Here is a 12,396-nt window from a genome sequence, read left to right as displayed (position 1 = left end):
CCATCTTTAATATTTCAATAATTAATGTAAGTTGTAACAGGAATAAAAAAACATAGGAATGTACTAATTGTTTAAAGGCAATCAATTAACTGGCTCCTCTTTCCTGCAATTACAGTTAAGATGGCTGAAGGATATTCTTATAGTTCAACAAGATGAGGAAGCTTTGAAATATGAGAGCACAGGATGAAACTTAAACTACTTGTTGACATATGACCAAAGGGTTTCTTCAAAATACTGACAGATGAATATTCCCCTTTGTGTATACCTGTTTTTATTTCAGTGTCTGATTTGATGAGAAGCCAGACTCCTTGAATTCACTAGAGCAGAATTATAATAATGTTAGAGATCAGCTATAGAAGTCATGTTTCACAACTGTATTTGTCCAGAAGTTGATGTGTATCCTGTCAGAGAAGATAACAACACAACAAATAAGACACTTTGGGTGGTATTCAACCAAGTTTTACTTAGTGTATGAATTTCAGTGGGTCTGCTCTGTGTACAACTTAGTTGAATATCATCATTTGATTCACAGTAGTTTTCATAACATTTCCCCCTGCAGACTAGTCATTGGGTCCACTGCACATACAGGTCTCCATTGTACTGTTCATTGAGCTCTGAGTGGTTGCTACAATGCTGGGGGATGCTCAGTGCATATGAGAACCCTTTCCTCACAATAGAAGTGAATTAGGAATGTTCCTTGACTGGCTACATGGGAAAACCCTACCTTGCTTCATGAACTTAATGGTCACTTTTAACACACTGCACATGACTACTCTGCAGTGTAACAGTGAATGCTTTCACTCTATCCCCATGGATTGTTACAATGTAATCCTTGTAGATTAAAAAAAATAATCAAATCAAACCATTCTACTCTGAATGGATTAATGAAACATCTGAAATTAAATCCCTCTTAATCACTGATTGAAATGAATAGTTTGAGCTAGAGAATGGGAAACATCTACTTTGACATTACTCTTTTAAATTAGCAATAAAGGAAATTAACAGAAGGCAGTCATAAAGCATTTCCCTAAGGAACAAACCAGCTTCTGTACTGGTCCTCATTTGCCCTGCAGATGTGCAACTGATATCTCATGGAAAGGAAAAAACAGTGGGAGAACAATTTTAAGCAAAAGAGCAGCCCCTGAAATAAGAGTTAAGAATTTTCCCTCCCCCCCTCCTGCTGCTTCTCTGCTCTTAAAGTCCCCTCCCCCAGTGCTCTTTAACACTGATGTCACAACACCATCAAGTTCCTAAGAATGTAGTCTGTGGTTACCACCAAGTGTCTGTAATTTCACAGAATCCTTCTTTATTTCAAGATACAGAAAGAGCTTGTGGCATCACAATGACATGTATGTATGATGTTGATGGTGGATGGCCTGGAAATCCAAACATATTCTTCAAGATTCCATAATAAATTACTGAGTGTCATGTGGTAATGAATATCCATTTAGTCTCTAGTATAATTTTATGGTAGGTTATAAATCCAAGCTGTGCCTTTATCATAAGTGGAATCTAACCATGTCTCAAAAAGAACTGAAGTCCGCTTATAAAGATATCTCCTCCACCACCTGGTTAAAACTTACAATGTTTTCCTTGAACATTGTGTATTAACTTGACATTCCAAACAAATGGCCAACATATGTAGTTTCCCATGTTTAATGGGAAGTTAATTAAATATAGATTTCTATGCAAGTGTGCATAGGACTTGTGGCTTACTTAGCATACATAAGAACGCAGCCTATAGTTTTACTGGAGTCGATGCCCTCTCTTTGGAGGTTAGAAACATGCTTACAGGAGTTAAGAGTGTTTTCCGCAGTTTTGCTCTGGTTATGGAATCACACATTCCTAGGTACCACCGCTGTTATTTCCTGGGTGCTGGGGGAAGTCTGTTGTGTTCTTTTGGTGGTAAGTACTACTCCCTCCTTTCTGTTTCATTTTCGTTGTTTCCAATTCCTGTTGCCTTTTGCAGCTTTTAGAAACCATGTTTGGTTGAAGGACAGAGTAAATTTTAACAAATTCCATTCTGCTGAGCAGGACAGCAATTTCTTCAGAAAGCAGGCCTATTATTGTTCATTTGATATGTTGTGAGCCACTTTGGGCACAAATTTGTGGAGAAGCATACAAATAAACCGATGACATGAGATGCTCAAGGCTGAAGCAAGGAGAAGTCCTGCCCTGCCCAGCTTTCTTTCTTTCTTTCTTTCTTTCTTTCTTTCTTTCTTTCTTTCTTTCTTATTTTTATTGGTTTTTACAAATATTTACCAGCATAACATCATTTTTATATAATAACAAATAAAACATTTGGCTATATAAACCTGAGACTTATATAGGGAAGTCTCAAAGCCCTGCCCAGCTTTCGTCCAGTCTACAGCCCTCTGTCACTTGAGGGTGAAACTTTGAAGTGTGGCAAATGGGCATCTTTTGTCCAGCTGCAGGCTCCCTGTGTGACTTAGTCCCCCGCATAATCAGATCTTTGCCTTCCAACTCATCATGAGAGGAGCTGTAAATGATATGAAGGTGATGTGTGGCAGGAGATGGGGCATGGAAGTCCCGAACCCAAGAAACAAAGATCCAAGAGGGAATAGGAATGTGAGTGACTTCCAAGTCCCAAGCCTTTGCATCTTTGCATGCAACATGCAACATTTCCCCTTTGGCTAAGAAATATGCACATTGCCACAATACAGGTGTGTAATTAGTGTGGATGGGGTAGGGGGTGGGGGTTTCTGGGAAAGGGAAATGTCATATGGGAAGCTGCCCATAATACGCTGTAAATTGCTTCTTTCCACAAGACATTTTATCGAACACTTATTTCATCACTAATTTCCCCCTTTGAGTTTTTAATTTGCGAATGATGTTTGCATCAGCAGTTCCATTTTCTCAAGCAGGCGAAATAAAACCAGTTCATATTACCAATAATTTGCTAAATATTATTGTTGCCTGTCTGACTCAATTTCACTTTGCCATTTATGCAGTTGTGCGCATTTTGAACAGCTAAGCTACCAATAACCTTTGAAAGGCCACTAGAGATGAAATGTTCTCTGTGGGAAATTCTCTTTCGCTTCTTATTGCTTGTCTTTAAAACTTTATTAAGATTCTTTGTGAAAGAGGAAATTAATTATTCTGTATTAACATTTTATCTCAAGCATCACCTAAACAAAGTCTTCTTTTCTAAGGGAAGTACTTTCCATAAACTCAAAGGCTGCATTTCTACCTGTCCTCACCATGTTGTTGCTTCGGCAGATGAGGATGGTGTCTGTGGAAACTGGTGCCTGTTGGTATCAGATTGACAGATTACAGGTAAAAACAACTAATTCTAGTTGTCCGTCTCCCCCCCCCCCCCCAAGATTCTGTCTTCTCAAGTTGATTGAGGGGGACTGATGTGACATCCTGAAATGATGCATGTGACTTGCAAGGAACCAGCCCCCCCCCCAATTGCCTTGGCCCCTGGGAACTGGTGTGTATGTTCCCCTCCCCATCTTCCTCTCTGTTGATGTATACAAAAGCAACACTGAGACTGGGGAGGAAGAAACTGAAAAGCATCTTAGCTCTCTGGATTTGTTATTAAGTAAGAAGGCAGGAAAGTGGGGCTGGCTGAGAACAAAGTTTGGTGGGCGGTGTCTCATTCACCTTAATGGACCAGCCTGCACTGGATGGTGCATATTCATCTCTGTGCCAGTTTCTGCCAGAGGAAAGGAGTAATAATAATTTATTTATACCCTGCCCATCTGGATGGGCTTCCCAGAAGCACTGGGTGGGGGCCTCCTCTGCAGCAGAGGCCACAACCATGCCCTGGGCAAATAGTTTTGCTGCTGATAGGAAGCAGCACAAAGCCTCACAATGCACAAAGCTTTATTTCCCTTTAAGACAGGAGACAGGTGAAGGGACTTTCCTAGGTCTCACAAGTGATCCCCATGCAGGTTACTCTTTCCTTTCAGGACTGTGAAGGGATTTGTGTACTGGCAGAAGAGCGAAGTGGTTCCTTATCTATTTGTGGGGTTTCTTTTAGCTTTCTTATGAAAGTCTCTAAATATTGTGGTTTTTAAGAAAGCATTTACTCAGAAAGCTTTATCTTTTTTGGAACAAAGATTCTTAGGGTGAGCTGAGGGGAGTTTGCCCATCTGTACTGACTGCATGGCATCTGACAAGGTGGCTCTCTAGATTGCTTTCATGGGGCCCTGGCACCACTTGTTTGGTACTTGATAGACCTGGACCTCCAAAGGTCAGATTTAATAAAGAAAAGCTGCAAATAGAATGAAGGTCTTGCCTAAAATCTGACCATGGTATTGTTGTCGATTCAGATGATATGAATCTGTTATGTGGACATAACAAAATGGTGCCTCATTAACTCACCAAGAAAAGATAAGACGTGTTTGAATTCTTGCTTAATAGAGTATTTGAAAGATCTAGTTTTGTTTTGGGGTGTTGTCGCTGTTTCTGCAGAGGGAGTATAACTGAAGAAAGCAACACTTTTAATCATCATAGCTAGCAGCAAACATGCCCGGTATTTATCTGCAAAAAGTGATTCATCAAGTGTGAACAGCACTGGGAGTTTTATAATGACAGCGATGGTGAATGTTTACATTCTACCTCTTTAGAGTTTGCAGTTTCTAAATCCCTAAGTGCTTGATGGAAACAGTGATATGTGGCATGGTTAGTACAGCAATCTTCTAGAAATAGAATGTGGCAATCAATGCATAACGGTACGAAATTATATTTAGCAGGCTCTTTTAGTAAACAAGCAATGAGGGTTTGGCGTCATGGCTGCATTTGGCGGGCGGCGGTGGGGAGAGGTAAGATGAGGCATGTCCATTTACATTTAAGGCTGTGTCAAAGTGATCATAGCATTTTGGTTTATTTTCATGAAGCTTCTGACCAGAGATGTAGGGAGGAAACACCATAATTGCCCTTCATGCAGAAGTTCAGGATCTTTACAACTCAGGCACTGGAGCGGGCACTGGAGGATAAAAACCATTACAGCAAAAAGCAAGTAATGAACTCCTAAAGTAAAGTCCAAAATCTCTGGATCATTCTTGCCTATTCACAAATGTCATACCACTGCAGCATTGTTGAACTTTAAGAAGGTAACAGCTAATGTTTATGTGCTCACTCACCCACCTCTACTGTTGCCAGGGCATTTCAAAATTCAGTATGAAATCCAAACAGTTTTGAGAACTGCTAGGAACTTTTTGGTAAGCTTTGGGAGGTAGCAGGTGGGGGAGCTGGGAATGAGTTTGTTCCTTTGTTGCAATATATATTCACCACCAACAATTTACATGCTCCCTTTCCATAATAAACCATGTTCCAAGAGGTCTCACAATGTCATAACATTTAACACAATTCTGTAACAGTTACAAGATATAATGGAATTTAAGTAGTCACATAAACAATGAACTAATGAAAATATCTCACACTAACAAAGTTACAGTGAAATTAAACAATCCACTGAATATTCATAATACGGTCGACACTAACAAATCCACTGAATATTCATAATAAGGTCTGACAATCACATTACTCAGATTAACAGCAAAAATATTACATTTCCTGAAGTAAATCTTGTCCCAGGAAAAACTCCAATCAATAGCCCACCCCGATTGTCTCTAGATATCCTAGACAGCAGAAGTAGCCTTTGTAGCTGGAGACAGTCAAGGTCTTCGCAGGTCAGGTGGAAGGGAGCAGACAAGCAAGGAGCGAGGTCTTGCAAGACTAGCAGAATTACAATGCAGGTATTATTATTTTTAGACCACATTAAGGTTTTGGAAAGGTGGAATAGATATGCTTTTTAAAAACCCAATAGCACAATCATTGGCATGTTTACTTGGAAGGAGTTTTGCTTACTCTCTGCTCTTCTAGTAAGTGTGTTTTAAGACTGAAGCCCAAGGCACTGAGTTTTGAACTTCTGAGTTGCAATGTATAGGACTGTGCTGTATGATTGTTCTGTGCATTGTAACATGACCCAAAGAAGCAACCCAGAGAAATGACAGCAATGAAGAGTGCTTCTTAGCTATAAAGTCTGGGAACGTGAAAGTTCCTGGCAATTTTGTAAACAAGGAGCCTCTTACGATGAAATCTTGATGCTTTTTCTTTTTTAGCTCTGGAGTACTTTCAAGATGCACTACAAGTGCTTGAATGGAATATTAAGCTTCTTTTTCTTTTCTTTTCTCTTTTCTTTTCACTTTTGTGCATTGCGTTGTTAGGCACATACACTGAAGTAGACAAAATGATAGGAAACAACAATGGCACAACGTTACATTTCTTTTTTGCTTTCTATTCTCTCCTTCAGCTTCAGGGGTTAGAGAGGTAAAGAGCAGGATGCTTTCTCAAAACATTCTGTTCTCATACTTTTTTTGTTGGGAAAAATAGGTAGAGGAAAACAAAGATAGTAGAGATTGCCAAGGGAAAAAAATGAGGCCAAGGAGATCTTATGAATCATCCATGGATTTTCTTGTTCCTAAACAAAACCCCAAAGGTATGTCCCCCCTCCCCTTTGTATAATGTTGTTGTGTAAAGTCCATTTCTCCTTGCAGCAAGTGCTAAAAGTGTTACAGGATCTGATAGCCATGGTATGTGGGAACATGTACTTCTAGGCATGCCAAATCATTTTTTAAAAATGGAATGTTACTTTTTTGTGAGAAAGTACATGGACATGAAAAAGAGTAGAAAGTAAGTTTGTGTGTGTGTGTGTGTGTGTGTGTGTGTGTGTGTGAAAGAGAGAGAGAGCATGCACAGCAGCCTTTGTGTTTTTATTTTAAATAACTAACTGGTTTGGGGGAGTACATGAAGAGAACCGCAGCAACAGCAGCCCTCACTGCCTCTCAGGACTCATTATATTTTCACTTTGTTTACTCCTAAGTGTCAGTCTGACCCAAGCAATACCAGAATATTAAACTGCAGAAGAAAACAAAGCAGAAATATTATATAAGGTAAGAAGAAATCAGATTATGGGAGCATAATTCAGATCATTCTCTGTATATTCAATTTTCCTTTCTAATTAAGCCTTGCAAGTTTGACTATGACTTTTAAGATTGTTTCCCTGGGAGGTTGCAAAGAGGGAATCATGGGAGAAGAAAAGGATAGAGTGTTCTGTGAAAGTGAAGGAAGATGAGGAAGTAATATGGGAAAGAAAGAAAAGAGGAAGACCTTGCTGCTGCTGCCACCACATCCCCTGACCAGGGATTATGAGAGACAAGCTGCCATTTTGAAAGAACTGATGCAGATTTGAAATGATTGAGCCCTGTTTCTAATGGATAAAGATGGGTGGGTGTGTAGGAGGCAGACAGATGGTGTTCTATGGGTCATTGGTTCATGACAGAGCAATATTTTGAGAGCATGGCATCTATCAGGCACTCCCCAGGAGTGCTGGGGCCATGACCCAGTTGGGATCCTCTGAAGATATAAAATGAACTAAATGGAAATAAGGGATCCCAAGGGTTATCCAGTCCATCCCCCTGCAAAAGAACCAAATTGAACCAAATTGTGGGTGCCTTCAGAACATCTTGTATGTACAAAATGGCTATTTGATGTGCATGGTAATCTCTGGCTTGCCTCATTTGCTTTGGCTGTTTGTAATCAGGTGCAGATGATCATTTCCTTTTTAGTCTGGATTATGTTCCTATTAATCCCATATTTTCATTGGTGAAATGTTGGAGAGTGCTACGGGTATCCAACTTGATTAATAACAATTCCTCTTTTATATATATTTTTGTCACCATGCAGAAGCCACCAAGGATGGTGTTGAAAGTAACCACTACATGTAATTTGAGAATGAATCTTGGAATTGTGCTAGGACATCAAATAATATTTCCATCGTTTAGAGTGGCAGCAGTGGGGAAGATAGCAAAATCACCCCCATCATCAAAGGGCTCACAGACAAGACACTTACAAAGGGAGCAGAAGTGTGCAATGTGTACTAATGGAAGGACTTCCTCACCATTGAAACACATTGAGCTATTCTTGCATTGCTGACACAACATGGAGAGCAGCTGTTTTTGAGCTCTCATATAGAATATTCAGCAGATAGTTCCCCCTAGAAAAAGGTCATACACATTACATTGCTACTCACTTGCTCATTATAAACTGAGTTGTGCATCACTAGAGATCATTTATTTCTCACATTTGTGTTCCTTGCTTCCTTGAATGAGCTCAGGGTCAACCATATGGAGGTTATTTTGCTTTGTTTGCTTTAGTTAAAATTATTTAGATCTCATATGGAGCAAAATTTGCCAAAGCCATTCTCAGCAACCCAGTGATTTAGGGGAAGTACACTGGAACTACTGAATCCTGGAATATATACAGTGGTACCTCGGGTTAAGAACTTAATTTGTTCAGGAGGTCCGTTCTTAACCTGAAACTGTTCTTAACCTGAGGTACCACTTTAGCTAATGGGGCCTCCCGCCGCTGCTGCACCGCTGCTGCGCAATTTCTGTTCTCAACCTGAAGCAAAGTTCTTAACCCGAGGTACTATTTCTGGGTTAGCAGAGTCTGTAACCTGAAGCGTCTGTAACCTGAAGCGTATGTAACCCGAGGTACCACTGTATCGAATTGGGACAACAAATCAATTAGGAAATAAACTTCCAAATTTCCACACATTAAGATAGAAAAAAGGGGTAAATGGAAGAGAAATACTGTATTTTAAAACAATTCTAAAGCCCCAAACAAAGCATTATTGTGAGAGGCTATATTCTAGTATAGCTAAGGCAGCCCCCTCCCTTTTAAAGTATTTGTTTTCATTTATTTCATAAAATTTATATACTGCTTGATAGAGCAACAATTGGAGGTGGGTGAATGCTAAGATAAATACATTTTGTTAAAAATAAATAAAAATGTGAATGAAACTGGGATTGGTTGGGAAAGGATAGAAAACAAAGAGAAGTTGAACAAATGGCAGCCAATTCCACCAAACACTTGCTAAGAGACAGCGTTTAAAAAGCCGTTTAAGACTTCACCCCTGCAAACACCACAATTTGAAAATGTTGGGTGGAGTGAGATCATTCTACGCCTCCTTTAGCTCCTCTCCTCTCCACATTCTGGTTTTCTTCTTATACAGTGTTGTAGTTAATTATCGCAACATTTTGGAGACTGTCTCTCTGGCTTTCTGAGAGACTGTTTGGAACTACAAATCACTACAGATCAATTGGGGACAACCCGATCCACTCTGTGGGCACAAATGGGCACAAATCCCCACTCTGGGCACAAATTGGGTACAAATCAGCCCAATTCCATTCAGCCCAAATGCATGTACTGTTGATCTCTGGGCAATCTGGAATTATCCATATCTGGAGGTCAGGTTTACGGAACAGAATGGTGCACATAAGGTTCTCAACACCAGACACCTGCATGCAAAACATGGATATTTGGAACAGAGCCAGGAAAGCCACACAATATATGGGACTGTCAGGGGCTGGTTAGAGGAGGAGTGGTGGAGACCTCCTCCCCATCCTAACCCTTCCAGGGAGGAGGAAGACGAAGACAGTAAAGATTTACAACAGTGGTTTGCGGGAGGTCACAGCTCAGAGGCAAATGAGGGGGGAATTTGGGAAATAATGGGAGAGGAGGAGCAGACAGAGCTGGAGTAGCAGCTGGCTGACACGTTGTCACTAGAAGGTATTCCAAACCCATCATCTCCCATCATCTCCAGCACCTTCAGTGCCCAGAGTCCCCTTTCACTTGATATAAACATGAAGGGGAGTTCTTAAAACTCTGATTCTATGGGTTTAAAGTTGTTGAAATGTCCATATAAATTTATAGTGTGGTGTAGTGGTTAAGAGCGGTAGACTCGTAATCTGGTGAACCAGGTTCGCATCTCTGCTCGTCCACATGCAGCTGCTGGGTGACCTTGGGCCAGTCACACTTCTTTGAAGTCTCTCAGCCCCACTCACCTCACAGAGTGTTTGTTGCGGGGGAGGAATGGAAAGGAGAATGTTAGCCGCTTTGAGACTCCTTCGGGTAGTGATAAAGCGGGATATCAAATCCAAACTCTCTTCTTCTTCTTATATCTTATTTAAGTGTTTTTAGTGTGGACTTTCCTTTTTTAAAAAACACCCTCTAGCAATAACCTCTTACTGCAGGAACAAGAGCAGAAGTGTTCCCACCTGACCACAAAGGATTAGTCCTGCTCAGCCATTTATGGTATTTTATAGTTGTACTATAATTTATAAATCCACATGGGTTCTGCTCATTGGACTCAAGCCATTAAAATAGAGCACTTGAGATCCCCTAAAGGGACACATTATATGAACCTAAGAGAAGTTAGCAGCAGAGGTAAATGGTAAAACATGCAAGAGAAATCTAGTTAAGAGCCTAAAATGTAGCAAACACTCATCAGCCTGACAGGCCCTCTAGCTATATAAAAGAAAAACGCAAGGTTTTGCAATAGATACTATTAAAATGCTGAAAGAAAGCCAGATCTGCCACAGCTTAGCCCCGTGTAGAGCTGAGACAATGCCTGCGGGCAATGAATACCCTCAAGTTACTGGAAAGGAGGAAGGTAGGTCATTTGATAAGGTCAGGCCAAGTACAAGAAGCCTTAAAGCCAAAGATGTGTCTAAATGAAAATTAAATAGATTATCTTTGTTTACAATGAAGCCAAGGCAATTCACAAGTTGGGACACCTATTGGAATGAATGGAACAATGTGGTTCTGCACAAATGAATTTGATGAGAATTTCATTTCCTGAATTTCCAGATAAACTTCCAAGTTGAGTGTATAAATAATTCCAGAACTATAGTCAGAGCCTGGAATTACCAAGAGCTTCTGCCCTTGTTGTATTGGATGATATAATTGACTCACATCAATGTACCTCCACTCAAAACTATGTATAGGTCTCTTGTGTTAGCCCTAATGTGGTAAATTTGGTTTCTCATTCTCCAGGGTTGATCTGACAATCTACCACCACATTCCATCTTATCTGAAATTTGGTGGCATCTCCATACACAAACTGATCATTTGCTTTTCTCAGAATCGGATCTACTGTTGAAAGGGAAGTGGAGAGGACTAGTATTCCTTACATAATATCCCATGCATAATTCCAGCAGCTCGTTTTTTAAAGTAATATATTTTTAACAATAAATTGAAATTTTGACTTGTGTTTTATTGATTTAATATTAAACTTGTGTTTTATTGATTTAATATTAAATGTCTTGAGAAAGCAGTGGAACTCGGTGACAAAGCATCTATCTTGCATGCAGTGGTCCCAAGTTCAATCCCTGATGTGTTTCCAAGTAGGATTGGGAGAAACTCTTGCTTGATACCCTGGAAAAGTGTTACCAGTCAGAGTGGGCAATCCTGAGCTAGATGGACGAGTGGAGTCAGGAAAAGGCAGCTTCCAATTCTCCTTTTTTCTCCAAAAGAAACATTCAATAACTGGTTGATTTGAGAGGAATGCATACATCTCTGTAGGAACACATCCTTGAATATGGTGCTGATTTGAATTCTCTCAATCTTTCCTTTCTCTATCCTTATATTCCACCTTTCTATGAAATGAAATGTTCACGCTGGCTCACAGCAGATGTGAAAACACACAATCATAAAACAATTGGTGTCAGTAAATCACAGAAATGTTGTTAAGAACTACTTAAAGATAGCAGCAGCATAAAAACATACCATGAAGGAAACTCTATGAAGTCTTGATGGAATAAAATACAGTGGAAGAGCACAGGAGTTGGCAACTTGTGGTTGCCCTTATGCTGATGGAGTACAGCTCCCATTGGCCATACTGGCATTTTATAACTCAGTATTGCAATTTGGAATCCCAAGTTGCTTGTTTCCCTCTTCCTTTCTCCTTTTCCTCCAATTTTAATGTTTACTGCATTGTGACCCTATGCATTGTGGGTACAGCATCTTGAAAAATTCTGTGTGTTTATCTATTAATTAATTCAAAGTCCTGGTACTTTCTTTCCCCATTGTTGGTAAAGCAACTTGGGGACAAAGGCATGATTTTGAACCCCAAAGTGGCCAATGGGGGAAAGAGCCAACTTGACAGCCCCTTCTTCCTTTTGCCTGCATGTCCATTAAAAAAATCTTTATACCTTCCTGTCTGATGTCTGATGAGGAGCCCCCATGCCCAGGCTCATTGGGGCAGGGCATGTCTATGGGCCTATGCCTCACTCATGGATGAAACTGAAGGATCTCCTGGGGACATGTAATTTTAGCCTATGTGCAGTGTAACTTACATCCTGGTAAATTTGCTTAGTACTGCTAATGCACATAATCAAACACACATACAAAATGCTCTTGAAATCTATACAGAACAAGAAAACATGATACTACAACACAATCCTGTACATATCTGTGCAAAAGGAAGCCATGTTGAATTCGATACAGTTTATTACCCATTAAGCTGATATAGGTTTACACTATTAGACTCTGTGCCTCTCACTTTGCCACCACAATGTACTC

The 12,396-nt window shown here is 40.1% G+C and overlaps 1 long non-coding RNA gene across 2 annotated transcripts; it reads left to right on the top strand.

Annotated features, from left to right (window-relative positions):
• Positions 1–1,323: 1,323 nt before the first annotated feature.
• LOC308486011 lies at positions 1,324–11,029 on the top strand. 2 transcript variants are annotated; one of them, XR_013990897.1, is made up of 5 exons: positions 1,324–1,349; positions 3,174–3,297; positions 4,866–4,987; positions 6,854–6,923; positions 10,870–11,029. It is a non-coding gene; the product is annotated as an uncharacterized lncRNA (long non-coding RNA). The 2 variants fall into 2 exon arrangements; XR_013990898.1 differs by lacking the exon at positions 4,866–4,987 and adding an exon at positions 6,364–6,469 and having other exon boundaries at positions 1,328–1,470.
• The last annotated feature ends 1,367 nt before the right edge of the window (positions 11,030–12,396 follow it).

This window comes from Podarcis pityusensis, assembly GCF_964106645.2.
Source record: "Podarcis pityusensis genome assembly, chromosome: 9".
In the NCBI taxonomy this organism is placed as follows: Eukaryota; Metazoa; Chordata; class Lepidosauria; order Squamata; family Lacertidae; genus Podarcis; species Podarcis pityusensis.
This window is presented reverse-complemented; position numbering and strand designations above follow the sequence as displayed.